The following is a 13416-nucleotide window of genomic DNA, read 5'->3' as shown; positions in this document are numbered from 1 at the left end:
GTGGAGTTGGAATGTTCCAGAGAGCATCCACTCCTTTATCGTGGGTTGTAGAGGGAGAATATATGTACAGCTCAGTTGAGCAGTGTCCATCTGAGGTTAGAGTGTGTACATGGGGCCACTTGTTATTGAAGTTACTCTGCATTACTCTAAATGGGAATTCAGGCAGGTCCACTCCTGACCCCTACCATAGACTGAGACTGACACTGGAAAAGAAAACAATATCTTCATAGTTTGGCCCAGATTTTGGGAGAAAAAAATATCTCAATTCTCTTTTGTCTATAGCACCTTTAGGATGTATAGAAAAGACAACACAGAGTTGGGGGAATGGCTCAGTTGGCCAAGTACTTGCCAGTAAGTGTGAGAATCCAAGTTGTACCCAGGGCCCCATTAAGATAAGCCATGATGTAAGCCTGAAGAGCCCAGATCCTTTATGGCAGAGTGGTTTTCCATCTTATCTCTTTCCTCCAGCCCAACTCCTGCCTTGGGAGGATGTTTTTTTTTTTTTTTTTTCCTAATCAGCCATTCTTGCTTTTTCAGCAATTAGAAGTCTCTAATCGATTACTTGAGGACAGAAGATCCTCAAAATCCTCTGGAAGCTCTTCTGCACTTTGCTATCATCCAATATCAGTAGTGTCTATTTTCAAATGCTTAATGTGTATTTGGAGAGATGGCTGACAAACATGAAGCTCAGTGGTAGATAGGAGAACTTACCCATGTATGATGTGTGAGTCCATGCGTTCAGTCATCAGCACCTTTGGTGGGGCACAGAACTGTAGCTTTAAAATGTTTGTGGATGTTCCACTCCACAGGGAGCAGACAGCTAAGCTCAGTAAGAAGATGAAGTTTCCAAACAGCAGTTGTATTGCAGATGACTCTGTTCCTCCACAGGACGACTCATCATATTCACGTGGTATGCCATTTGATGTCGCTGGCCTTCAGTAAAGGCAATGTAGTCTTTGGAAGAGCAAAGTGGACCCAGATAAACAATATCGAGGTTCAAAAACAAGCTTTCAAGTACATCTGTTTTTCTTCAGAGCTGGGACTGAATCCAGGGCCTCATTGATGGGGAGCAAGCACACTGCCAACTCACAATATCAGTAAAAACAAAAAAACCAGTAACATGCACCATCCCCAGACTCAATTATTATTATTATCTTAAAAAGCAGTTCATCTAAATTAGGGCCAGGCTATTTTTTTGGAAGTTGAATGCTGCTATCTGCTGGCTGCCATGGAGGAGGACACTCTTTCAGACACAACAAAACCAAAAACCCACACAGCCTCAGAGGTGAAAGCCAGATTCAACATAATTTTACCCACAAAAATGATCGCTTCTTTCACAATGTAAGTAAAATATGAGTCTTTTAAAAAGTGTAAAATATAGAAAAAGTGAATATGGAAAAGTATAAATTTCCTATCACTCCTTAGTCCAACACTTTGGTGATTTTTTTCTTTGCCCATTCCCCTCTTTCGTTTTCCCTTTTCCCGTGTGTGTGTGTGTGTGTGTGTTGTTTGTTTATTTGTTTATTTTGTATATTTTTTATTATTATTTTTATTTTTTATTACATCCTTTCCTCAATTACATTTCCAATGCTATCCCAAAAGTCCCCCATACCCTCCCCACTACTTCCCTACCCACCCATTCCCATTTTTTTGGCCCTGGCTTTCCCCTGTACTGGGGCATATAAAGTTTGCATGTCCAATGGGCCTCTCTTTCCAGTGATGGCCGACTAGGCCATCTTTTGATACATATGCAGCTAGAGTCAAGAGCTCCGGGGTACTGGTTAGTTCATAATGTTGTTCCACCCATAGGGTTGCGGATCCCTACAGCTCCTTGGGTACTTTCTTCAGCTCCTCCATTGGGGGCCCTGTGATCCATTCACTAGCTGACGGTGAGCATCCACTTCTGGGTTTGCCAGGCCCCGGCATAGTCTCACAAGAGACAGCTATATCTGGGTCCTTTCAGCAAAATCTTGCTAGTGAATGCAATGGTGTCAGCGTTTGGATGCTGATCATGGGATGGATCTCTGGATATGGCAGTCTCTAGATGGTCCATCCTTTCGTCACAGCTCCAAATTTTGTCTCTGTAACTCCTTCCATGGGTGTTCTGTTCCCAATTCTAAGGAGGGGCATAGTGTCCACACTTCAGTATTCATTCTTCTTGAGTTTCATGGGTTTAGCAAACTGTATCTTATATCTTGGGTATCCTAAGTTTTGGGCTAATATGCAAATCAAAACAACCCTGAGATTCCACCTCACACCAGTCAGAATGGCTAAGATCAAAAATTCAGGTGACAGCAGATGCTGGCGAGGATGTGGAGAAAGAGGAACACTTCTCCATTGTTGGTGGGATTGCAAACTTGTACAACCACTCTGGAAATCAGTCTGGTGGTTCCTTAGAAAATTGGACATAGTACTACCGGAGGATCCAGCAATACCTCTCCTGGGCATATATCCAGAAGATGTCCCAACCAGTAAGAAGGACACAGGCTCCACTATGTTCATAGCAGCCTTATTTATAATAGCCAGAAGCTGGAAAGAACCCAGATGCACCTCAACAGAGGAATGGATATAGAAAATGTGGTACATTTACACAATGGATTACTACTCAGCTATTAAAAAGAATGAATTTATGAAATTCCTAGCCAAATGGATGGACCTGGAGGGCATCATCCTGAGTGAGGTAACACAATCACAAAGGAACTCACACAATATGTACTCACCGATAAGTGGATATTTGTTTATTTTGAATTAGAGCTTTGTATATAGCTAAGGCTGATCTTGAAACTGACATTTCCCTATCTCTGCTTCAGAGTACTGGGATAATCAGGGGGACATTACCACTCCCATCCACCCAGTCTTTATGTGCACATTAATTCATGTATTGGATTGAAACAGGTTTTCCTTTATTCAAGGCTGCCTTAGACCTTTCTAGTTAGCCTTGAACTTCTGACCCTACTGGTTCAGCTTTGAGAATGCTGGGATTTCAGGGGTGTGCCACCATATCCAGTTTACCCAGGTTTATGCACGTGGGCATCCAAGCAATTTAACTCAAATTTGAATCTCCAAACTTTACCTGCTACTCCCATTTTGAGGTGCTGGGAATGAAGTCCAGTGGCACAGCATGCTGAGAAAGCACCTTACCATTGAGCTACAAGCCTGTCTCTCTTGTTTCCATCATATAATATTTGGACTTGTGTTCCAAACTCTGTTTCTATACGAGTCTTAGTTGCATTTAACAAACAGTTATTGCAAATTTTCTATATGCTAAGCAGTTTATTAGTCAACAGGAATAAAACAATGAAAGGCTGGAGATGTGACTCATTTGGAGATGCTAGAGCCCTTTACCTAGAGGGCACTGGACCCCATATTAGATTTCCAAGCATGAAAATCAAAAATAAGGATGCAGGGATGGTTCAATATATGAAAATTTATCAAAGTAACCCACTATATAAACAAACTTAAAGAAAAAAATCACATGATCATCTTAGTAGGTGCTGACAAGGTACTTCATTTATTAAACCCATCTTTTTTTTCTAGGTTTTAAGACAAAACCCCTAACTTTTCTTGCTGACCATGGTATCACATAGCTGTAAGCACTAAGGAGGGAGAGGCAGGAGGATTGCCCCAAGTTCCTGATCTCATAGCATGTTTGAGGCCTAACAGACACACATAGTGAAAAATGCCTATCAAAGCGAAACCAAACTCCACTGTGAATGTAGAAATGAACAGAAGAGCACTTGACACCTTAGCTCACAACCTCCTGCAACTCCAGCTGGAGGGAACTCAACACTCCGTGGACTCTGTGGCTTCCTGTACGCATGTTCTCATATCCACATGCACAAACATAATTCAAAATAAAACCGTTCTTTTTCATAGGAAATAAAAAGATTGAGAGAGAGGGAGGACACATCGCCCCACACAGACTACAACTTCAACAGTCTCAGGCAGAAATCTCAGTTACTCATAATCATTGCAGTGTATCGCCTGAGAGATTAGGGTTGTTTTTTTTAATAAGGTAATTTCTTCATGTACATTTCAAATACTATCCCAAAAGTCCCCCAGACCCTCGCCCCCTACTCCCCTACCTACCCATTCCCACTTCTTGGCCTTGGCGTTCACCCGTACTGAAAAGTTTAAAGTATAAAGTTTGCAAGACCAAGGGGCCTTTCTTCCCAATGATGGCTGACTAGGACATCTTCTGCTACATATGCAGCTAGAGACATGAGCTCTGGGGGTACTGATTGATTAATATTGTTAATATTGTTGTTCCACCTATAGGGTTGCACACCCCTTCAGCTCCTTGGATACTTTCTCTAGCTCCTCCATTGGGAGCCCTGTGATCCATCCAATAGCTGACTGTGAGCATCCACTTATGTGTTTGCTAGGCCCTGGCCTAGTCTCACAAGAGACAGCTATATCAGGGTCCTTTCAGCAAAATCTTGCTAGTGTATGCAATGGTGTCAGTGTTTGGAGGCTGATGATGGGATGGATCCCCGGGTATGGCAGTCTCTAGATGGTCCATCCTTTCGTCACAGCTCCAAACTTTGTCTCTGTAACTCCTTCCATGGGTGTTATTAAGAGCTATTAAGACTTATTAAGTGTTGCCTGGAAATTTGCAAGTTCCCAGGTAATGCTGTCAATACTGCCCTGATGATTAACCTTGAAACATTAGGTCCAGGTGAGACAAGCATAGTGAATCAAGTCACTGATTTTTGTTCAAGTTATAACCAATGCAAGAATGCTTGGCTCTTTGAAATGGCTAACATTATGATTTATATTCCCTTGCTTCTGTTAATCAAGGCAAATAAGGAGTGACTTGTGAGTGATGTGGCTGAGGTTTAATCGCTCATTGCAAGCAATTCTGCATTCTCAGTGTATTAACATATGAGAAAATATACCTTTTTTGTAGTAGAGCTGTCTGTTAAATAGTTCAGGCTTTTTGTGCTGCAATTTATTATGCTATATAGCATTCTACACGTTTACCATTTGGTCCAGCTCTCTTCTAGAAAACTACCATACAGAATGAGCTAAGCATATGTTGCAAATATATAATACATGGAACTTCTCTATGGGCATAATTTAGCAAAATATCTCTGGAATCAGCTTAGCAGTCCAGCAATGGGAAACTGGATACATGCAATGGAGAAATTCATTGTGACAGGAAAAGAAAGATGAAAGTAGAGACAGCAAGTGGGAGGTATTGTCCTCATCCTTCCTCACTGCTCCCACATCCTGTGAGGCCACAGGTGATCACAAGTTGTGCACTGTACATGGGAGTGTCATTGGGAACAGATTGTAATTTGTGGCACCCATTTTCTTACTCAGGGCTGCCACTCATGTTTGATGCTTTCTTGCCCCAGGAACAGATTTTATTTGTGGGAAAGAGATGCATTATATTGTGGATCCAAGTATTCTAGGAGCCAAAATATAAGAGAACATTATGCCAGAAAAGCCTCGAAGATATGGGCACAGAGGAAAAATTCCTGAATAGAACAGCAATGGCTTGTGTTGTAAGATCGAGGATTGACAAATGGGACCTCATGAAACTGCAAAGCTTCTGCAAGGCAAAAGTCACTGTCAATAAGACAAAAAGGCCACCAACAGATTGGGAAAGGATCTTTACCTATCTGAAATCAGACAGGGGACTAATATCCAATAAATATAAAGAACTCAAGAGGGTGGACTCCAGAAAAATCAAATAACCCCATTAAAAATGGGTCTCAGAACTAAGCAAAGAATTCTCACCTGAGGAATACCGAATGGCTGAGCAGCACCTGAAAAAATGGTTCAACATCCTTAATCATCAGAGAAATGCAAATCAAAACAACCCTGAGATTCTATCTCACACCAGTCAGAATGCCTAAGATCAAAAATTCAGGTGACAGCAGATGCTGGCGAGGATGTGGAGAAAGAGGAACACTCCTCCATTGTTGGTGGGATTGCAAGCTTGTACAACCACTCTGGAAATCAGTCTGGGGGTTCCTCAGAAAATTGGGCATAGTACTACCAGAGGATCCCACAATACCTCTCCTGGGCATATATCCAGAAGACGTCCCAACTGGTAAGAAGGACACATGCTCCACTATGTTCATAGCAGCCTTATTTATAATAGCCAGAAGCTGGAAAGAACCCAGATGCCCCTCAACAGAGGATTGGATAAAAAAAAATGTGGTACATTTACACAATGGAGTACTACTCAGCTATTAAAAATAATCAATTTATGAAATTCCTAGGCAAATGGTTGGTCTTGGAGGGCATCATCCTGAGTGAGGTAACACAATCACAAAAGAACTCAGATGATATGTACTCATTAATAAATGGATATTAGCCCAGAAACTTAGTATACCCGAGATATAAGAGACAATTTGTAAAACACATAAAACTGAAGAAGAACGAAGACCAAAGTGTGGACACTTTGCCCCTTCTTAGAATTGGAAACAATCACCCATGGAAGGAATTACAGAGACAAAGGTTGGAGCTGAGACAAAAGGATGGACCATCTAGAGACTGCCATATCCAGGGATCCATCCCATAATTAGCCTCCAAACGATGACACCATTGCATACACTAGCAAGATTTTGCTGAAAGGACCCTGATATAGCTGTCTCTTGTGAGACTAGGCCAGGGCCTAGCAAACACATAAGTGGATGCTCACAGTCAGCTATTGGATGGATCACAGGGCTCCCAATGGAGGAGCTAGAGAAAGTATCCAAGGAGCTAAAGAGATCTGCAACCCTATAGGTGAAACAACATTATGAACTGAGCAGTACACAGGAGCTCTCGACTCTAGCTGCATATGTATCAAAAGATGGCCTAGTTGGCCATCACTGGAAAGAGAGGCCCATTGGACATGCAAACTTTATATGCCCCAGTACAGGGGAACGCCACGGCCAAAAAATGGGAATGGGTGGGTAGGGAAGTAGGGGGGAGGGTATGGGGGACTTTTGGGGTAGCATTGGAAATGTAATTGAGGAAAATAAGTAATAAAAAATATTTAAAAAAGAAAAACAAAAGAAAAACAAAACAAAACCAACAAACAAACAAAAGACCCCCCCCCCAAAAAAAAAACCCAAGGTAAATTACATTTTCTTTAGTGTTTATATTGTGTGCATATGTGTGTGTGTGTGTGTGTGTGTGTGTGTGTGTGTGTGTGTATACACATGAAGGATGTTAGACGACAATTTGTAGGAACCAGTTCTCAGATTTGGTCAGGTTTGGTGGCAGCAGTGTTATCTCACTGCCCCAAAGCCCTGCCTGGGCTCCAGTCCTAGCACTGAAAGAAACAAACAAACAAATAACAATTCTCAGTACTCTTTATAGACATTTATGCGTTTGCAAATCCAACAATAAAAGAATTTACATTTAGAATTCTGACAAAAGTAAGAAAAATTTAAGTTGCTTTTCATGTTACATTAAATGTAAAAGAAAAAAAATGCTTACTAGTGTAATACTCATACCGTTGAAGTCACTTACATGGATTGCTTTTGTGCATAAAACCTTCTTATCACTTGTATGGGTTCCAGAGCTTAAGGATTATGGTTAAATACACAGTTTCTCTAACATTGGAAAAAAAAACACCATGTATGTCTGAAAATAGCTGATATCTTAAAATAACCCCATAGAAACCAGCTTTCTTCTTGCTCATCCACACTCCTCCATTGTTGGTGGGATTGCAAGCTTATACAACCACTCTGGAAATCAGTCTGGCAGTTCCTCACAAAACTGGACATAGTACTAACAGTAAATTCCGCAATACCTCTCCTGGGCATATACCCAGAAGATGTTCCAACTGGTAATAAGGACACATGCTCCACTATGTTCATAGCAGCCATATTTATAATAGCCAGAAGCTGGAAAGAACGCAGATGTCCCTCAACAGAGGAATGGGTACAGAAAATGTGGTACATTTACACAATGGAGTACTACTCAGCTATTAAAAAACAATGAATTTAGGAAATTCTTGGGCAAATGGATGTATCTGGAAGATATCATCCTGAGTGAGGTAACCCAATCACAAAAGAAGTCACTTGATATGAATTCACTGATAAGTGAATTAAGCTAGATAGAATACCCAAGATACAACTTCCAAAACACAAGAAAATGAAGAAGGAAGAACAACTCACGGATACTTCATTCCTCCATAGAATAGGGAATAAAATATCCATGGCAGGAGTTGCAAAGACAAAGTTTAGAGCTAAGAAGAAAGGATGGACCATCTAGAGACTGCCACACCCGGGGGTCCATCCCATAATCAGCTACCAAACGCAGACACTATTTCATACGCCAGCAAGATTTTGCAGAAAGGACCCTGATATAGCTGTCTCCTGTGAGGCTTTGCCAGTGCCTGGCAAATACAGAAGTGGATGCTCACAGTCATCTATAGGATGAAACACAGGGCCCCCAATGTAGGAGCTAGAAAACGTACCTAAGAGCTGAAGGGGTCTGCAACCATATAGGTGGCACAACAATATGAACTAATCAGTACCCCCAGATCTCATGTTTCCAGCTGCATATGTAGCAGAAGATGGCCTATTTGGCCATCATTGGGAAGAGAGGACCCATGGTATAGCAAACTTTATATGCCTCAGTACAGGGGAAAGCCTGGGCCAAGAAGTGGGAGTGAGTGGGTAGGGGAGCAGGGAGGGGGGAAGGGTATAGGGGACTTTTGGGATAGCATTTGAAATGTAAATGAAGAAAATATCCAATAAAAAAAAAGAAAAGAAAGAAAATTTCAACATTCTTAGTTATCATTAAATTGCAAATCAAAAAGACCCTGAGATTCCACCTCACAACAGTCAGAATGGTTAAGATCAAAATCTCAGCTGACCTGCATATGGAGCAGAGGATGGCCTAGTAGGACTGACATCAATGGAAGGATTAGGCCCTTTGTCCTTTGAAGGCTCTCTGCCCCAGTGTAGGGGAATGCCAGGGCCAGGAAGTAGGAGTGGGTAGCTTGGTGAGTAGGGGGAGGGTGTTTTTTGGAAGGGAAACCAGGAAAGGGGATGACATTTGAGATGTAAATAAGGATAATATCCAATAAAAAAAAGCTCAGCTGACAGCAGATGTTGGTGAGGATGTGGAGATAGAGAAACACTCCTTCACTGCTGGTGGGATTGTAAGCTGGTACAACCCCTATGGAAATCAGTCTGTCAGGACATCAGAAAATTCAACATAGTACTGAGGATCCAGCTATACCACTCCTGGGCATATAGCCAGAAGGTGCTGTAACACGTAATAAGGACACATGCTCCTGTGTGTTCATTGCAGCCATATTTATAACAGCCAGAAGCTGGAAACATCCCAGAATTTCATCAACAAAGTAATGAATACATAAAATTTGTACCCCATTTTAAATAAGGTTATTTGGTTCTCTGGAGTCTAACTTCTTGAATTCTTTGTATAGTTTGGTAATTAGCACTCTATAGAATGTAGGGTTGGTGAAGATCTTTTGCCAATCTGTTGGTTCCCGTTTTGTCCTTTTAACAGTGTCCTTTGCCTTTCAGAAACTTTCAATTTTATAGAGTTACATTTTCAATTGTTGATCTTAGAGCCTGAGCCATTAGTGTTCTGTTCGGGAAATTTTCCACTGTGCAGACGTGTTGGAGGCTCTTTCTTAATTTCTCTTCTATTAGATTCAGTGTATCTGGTATTACGTGGAGGTCCTTGATCTATGACTTGATCTGTGATCCTGCATCTTCTCCTGTTTTTAGCTAGACAGATCTGTCTGTAAACCACAGGCTGTCCCTTATTTTCCTTTTGTCTTTTCTGCCCTCTAGTGTCAGAATTTGTTACTGCAAGCCACCAAACCAGGAAGTTGGTGCTTTGTGTTACTTTTCCTGCTATGAAATGGGTGGTGTGCTGTTCCTGGGGCACAAATAATATACAGTGTTTTTGACAGGCCACATGGATACATTTGACAAAAACGTTTTCTTAAAAAAAAAACTATTTCAATTTCATACCAATTTCATTTACCGTAGTACTCAAATACTCACTGTAAAGTGAGAGATTTTCTTTTGCTTTTTCCTAACCATTTGGTGTATGTGGGTGTGTAGACATGTGCATTTGCAGGTCTATATATGCATGTGTGTGAGCATGTTTGTGTCACACGGTAGCTGCTACATGTGTAGGAATTCTTGTGCATGTTTGAGAAAAACCTAGAGGTCAACTTTGAGTCTTATTTCCCAGGAGCCATCTTACTGTTGGTTTTGGTTTTGGTTTTGGTTTGGTATTGGTTTGTTTCTTCTTTTCTTAATAAGTCTCTCCCTGAGACTTGGAATTTATTGATTAGGCTAGATTGACTGCCCAGTAAGTCCCAGGGATTCTCCTGTCTCTTTTCATTCTCGTAGTTGATACTTTATATACCCTTTGGCTCAAACATTTTATTTTTCCCTTATGTTGCTTTGTCTGTGTTCAGTCAGGGCTTGTGTGTCATGTTACATTGAACATGTGGTACTCACATGTCGACTTAGAGTAGCTGCTCCTCTCCTTTCAACACAGAGGTCGCAGGGTCAGACATGGCAAGAACTGAATTTACACACTAAACCATCTCACGGGTCCTCACAAAAGGGAAGGTTGTGAGGCTCCAGTTCAGGTCCTAAAACTTGCATGGCAAGTGTTTACCAACTGTGACATGGATCCTGCCATCAAACAGAAGGTATAAGAAACAAAACAGGAGTATCCCCCTCCCCCTCTATTTTCTTGTCTAGCTAGCAGGATCTAGAAAATAAACAAACCATTTTCTAAAAATTAAAGGGATGTCACTGTTAAAATACTTGATATATTTTCAAGAAGCAATGTTAAATATTTCTTTTTAGTCATCACACATTTCTAATATGGGAATTAGATACCATTTTTAATAATCATTTTCCTTTCATTTCAATTTAAATATTGCTGGATTTATTTATTTTTCTTTCAAATTTTTGAGATAAGTTGATGTGTAGAAGCCCACCTGCCTTACCCTTCTAAGTGCTGTGATTGTGCTTATAAGTGGTAATGCCAGGATCATCCATCAATTTAGATTGTACATTTGCTTGCTTCAGATGGATCTTTTTCCATATATTTTGACAGAGATTTTGATATGATAATTACACTATTTCTCCCTTCCCTTTCTTCCTACTAAACCTACCATGTTACTCCTCTTTGCTATTTTCAATTATATTGTACTCTTTATTCATTAAATAGTTGTCACATAACTCCCTCTTTCCCTACCCCATCACATGTATGTATATGTGTTAATGTGCCTTCCTAAAATGTAAATACAACATGAGAAGTTTATTTAATATATTTCCTATGTTTATGTTTTTAGGGCTGACCATTGCTTTGTGGTGAACAGTTGGTGTGCTCTTCCCTGGGGAAGAGAATTTCTCTTCTTCTCAGTGTTCTTCAGTTGCCTAAAGTTCTTTAGGTAGTGTAAAGTTCTCTTGAGTGTTCAATGTCCACATTAGCATGTCCATTGGTGACACTCTTGTTCAGGTCTCCTATAAGTCAGGCTGGTGAGCCTATGAATTTCACCTCGGGCATTACGGGTAGGTACATTATGACAGCAAACTCATTATTCCTCTGGCTCTTAAAACCTTCCATCCTTCTCTTCCCTGAAGTTCCTTAATATTCAAGTAGGCAGTTTGTTTTATTGCTGTGTTAATGCATTAGACTGGGATCAACAAATACTTCGATTACTTCTATTTTTCTGTAATTGTCTCAATCTGTTGCAAAGAGAAGTTTTTGTCCTTTCTTTGCAACTGACTGTATTTCTCTGGGTGCATATAAAGAATCATTTGAAAATAAATGATTAGTCTGGTTATGTAATGTAGTATTTGTACATTCTTCTTCACAATCCATGGCTTCATTAGACCTTGGTAGTTGGCTAGGTTTAACGTACCAACTGTGATTTCCCACTTGTTGAGTGAGTCTTTAAGTAAAGTTAAAAAGCAGTCGGTTACTGCAAGGATTGGCGCTAAAACTATACCCTCAGGTTTATTATGCAATGCTGATTGGTGTGGATTTTAGGTATCATAAGTGCGTAGGAGTGTTGGTTGCTTCCATCCATTGGAAACATGCATGTCCTTATGGTATCATGAGCGCTACGTCTCAGGGAGGAGGCTTTTAGGTCATTTCCAGCTCAGAGGTCTCTAGGCCAGCATCTGATGTGCATGTTCTCTTCGCGAATATGGACTTACATTTCACTCTGAGTGACAGTCAGTGGCAATAGAAATGGCTTGTAATATTTTTCGAGTTTCCTGAACAACTGTGACAAAGATCTCAAGAAAAGGGTGTCTCTCAGTGGGAGTTAGTGAATTTGTTAGGTTGCCTTTGGCTCTTACAGGAAGCATTTTCAACAAAGATATAAAACTGTCATATATATATATATATATATATACACTTATATATATATACATATAGTTAATATATATATTAGAGAATTGTATTGTTATAAGTGTTTCTTCACATAATTTCAAGTTACTCCTCGTGCCTCTTCTAAACATCTTTCCTGTTATTGTGTCCCTTCTATATTTATCTCACACATTTTCAGTATTTAGAGATCTCTTTTGAATTTCTCTGATCAGATCATTTATATAATAGTAGTTGCCGCCTCTCTTTCGGTCCTCCATGCTCCCACCACAGCAGGGATGAATTTGTCCTTCCTTAATCTCTGTAGTTACTCTAGGATATATACTAATATCTGGATATTTATAGCTAGGAACCTCAGAAGAGAGAAAGAGAGAATATGAAACATTAATCTTTCTGACTCTGAGTTACTTTACTCACAATGATCTCTTTACCTTCATCCATTTGCTTGCAAAGTTTTCATGATATCATTTATGATACCTTATGGTATCATATCATAATATGATATTAAATATCATAATATGATATTAAATATCATAATATGATACCATATAAATATGGTATCATATTATGATACCATAAGGTATCATAAATGATATCATGAAATACACAGCTGAATAATATTGCATAATATACATATGCCACATTTTTATTATCTGTATTTTATTGATGGCATATAGAAAAGCTACTGAATTGTCCTAGTTGATTCTATGACCTATAGAATTGCTGAATATTATTAAATTTGTTTGATGTTTCTCAAAGGTTTCTGTTTTGTAGGGATGCCTACAGTGTCAATTGAACAAATAAATTAACAGCTCTTATTCGAATTTAAAATATGTGTGGAAACTGATAAATACTTTAAAATAGCTCTCATGGAGCTGGAGAACTGGTAATGCTAGAACATCCAGTACCGCAAGCACAACATGTTCCTGGCATGTTGAGGAGAGTTGGGCAATTTCTCTTGTCAACTGATAGCTTCTTAGGTGGAGATAGTCAGTATTCTTTAAGGGTGTGATGCTAGCATGTTACCCACACTCAAGTGGATAGCTGTGTATCCAAGATTATATAGGC

Source organism: Mus caroli, unplaced genomic scaffold (genome assembly GCF_978045245.1).
Source record: "Mus caroli unplaced genomic scaffold, Mus_caroli_1 scaffold_5, whole genome shotgun sequence".
NCBI classification, from domain to species: domain Eukaryota; kingdom Metazoa; phylum Chordata; class Mammalia; order Rodentia; family Muridae; genus Mus; species Mus caroli.
This window is presented reverse-complemented; position numbering follows the sequence as displayed.